This window comes from Branchiostoma belcheri, unplaced genomic scaffold, assembly GCF_001625305.1.
Source record: "Branchiostoma belcheri isolate BF01 breed outbred unplaced genomic scaffold, Haploidv18h27 scaffold422, whole genome shotgun sequence".
Taxonomy (NCBI): Eukaryota; Metazoa; Chordata; class Leptocardii; order Amphioxiformes; family Branchiostomatidae; genus Branchiostoma; species Branchiostoma belcheri.
In genome coordinates, this window is record NW_017804046.1 from 23,622 (window position 1) to 25,746 (window position 2,125).

General features: G+C 39.8%; 1 protein-coding gene across 1 annotated transcript in view; it reads left to right on the forward strand.

The window, feature by feature from the left end:
- Positions 1-2,125, forward strand: part of LOC109478184 (angiopoietin-1 receptor-like) — a 23,222-nt gene that overhangs the window by 1,131 nt on the left and 19,966 nt on the right. The gene's annotated exons all lie outside the window — the stretch shown is intronic.

Genomic DNA, 2,125 nt, shown 5'->3' on the forward strand with positions numbered 1-2,125 from the left:
CCCTGACAGTGAGTTTGTTGTCCTTTCTGTTGTCCATTTTGAATGCAAAATTGTTTTTTCTNGTGGTGAGATATTAGTTGTTGCAAATGTTTGAAATTAGATACAATCGAACGCAGGTTTTGTGAGTAGTAAAGTGGTGTATGCTTAAGTACGGGTCATCGCCGGGACGAAGGACATTCTATCACCGTGTAATGAAAGCTTCTTGCCGGGACAGACCTCAACCTGCTCGGAAACATTTATAGCACCGGGCCGTCACGCCGACGCTTAAGGTTTCGCGCCTCAAAATGTAAACACTTCCGGGTTGAACGAGCCAAGGACATTATACAGGTCTTTGAACGAACGTAAAATTATGTGGAAAAATACCATAAATCCGCGAAGAGATAAATATTTTCCCCCAAGGTTCTTTGAATTATGCATATTGTCCCTATATATGGCTATGCAATCGTGGAAAACAACGTTTTTATGGCATGTTTTTAAACAAAGAAAAATTGTTTCCGTGCGCGCGGTTACGGGAGCATGGTATCTTCCCATATATGAAAATGTACTTCATAAATATATGCAAGATTAATGCATACAAAAAATGCATACGTTCGTACATTAGACCACACCGATTTGATTTTATGGATGACATCCTCTGAAAACCCCCAAACTAGTGCGCGCGGGTGAATAAAAAAAAATTCCGGCCAAAAATAGAAATGCTACTAAATCACAGGAACACAAAGCTGGAATTGTGAATTTGCGACAGTGCGTAGTGACGTATACGACAAGCCGGCACATGCTGGCTTTTTGTGGTATTTATTTATCGGTACTGCGCTCTTATGTACTGAGTTTTTGAGTCGTGGGGCTTCGGTAGCTGGGTGCCCGGCTCCGTATTGTCGCTAACTACCATGGACTACCCAGGCCTAGAGCCAGGCCAGACCCTCGGTGGACGTGATTTTTTTTTTTGAGGGGCAGGCGAAAATCAATGCGCGCGCGGATGCCATCCATAAAATTAAGTTGGTGTGGCCTCACCTACATTAAACGCCCTTCCACGTAACCTGTGCAACAAAACTGAAGGGTTGATAAATGCCAATTAAAATTTCTAAATCCAAACGTGTTTTAGGAAAATGTAACGAACAGCATGCGGCAGATAATTGAGACGTTGTTTATTATTGCAAATACAATAGTATAATCAAACAATTATTCCATGGATCCAAGATCAGGGCATGCCAATACATTTCGCATCGTTATAGTATTCGTATTCTGTATTTATCAAGTTCTATTGAATGCCTAATGCAATTAAGTGTTTTGGGGGTAATCATGAGGTCTGTTCATGTTTTCGTATACTGCAAATCAAGTACCCGGTAAACCGTTCATCATTATCACAAATTTCGAAAACACTATAAACAGTATCACCTTTAGTGTAATGTTTTCACTGAAATTGGGAAAAAAATTGAAGCTTGGAAGATTGTCCTAGATTTTATATTGTGGTACCTCCTGTCCCTGAAATAGCCGAAAGTAACACTAGTAAATTGTGTGCCAAATGAATCTGTTGTACGTACATGAAAGTAACATCTAGGATGACCTCATGATTAGCCCCAAAACAGTTGTATTTTAATTGTATAATACATTCAATAGAACTTGATAAATACAACATAAGAATACTATAACGATGCAAAATGTATTGCCATATCCTGATTTTGTGGGGTCGTGTGGCGTAGTGGCAGAGTGCGTTGTGCACTGTGTTGGTGGCGGCATTAATATAAACTTGAGTGTGCCGTCACCAAGTCTGGAGATTACTAAAAATATAGGATGGGCTAACTATTATATGCTATTACATAACTCTATTTATATCAGAGGCAATTGAATCTACAAAAATAACTGCAACTTTAGTGCTACCCCTGATTATCAACATAACAATTGTGACAATCTGTACCTGCCAGGCAGCATGCCAGGTATAGAAGACCAATTTTCGGAAGGCCCATTTTGTTCTGTGTTTTCACACCAACTTGCCCAAACACATCAGTACCACAGCTTACAATGAACCTTGTGTGACATTTGTGGACGCCTTAGCAAAATACGTCGGCTTATTCTCTGTCATGACCTGTTACTTGACACTTAATCATATCATGAAATCTGTAATCAC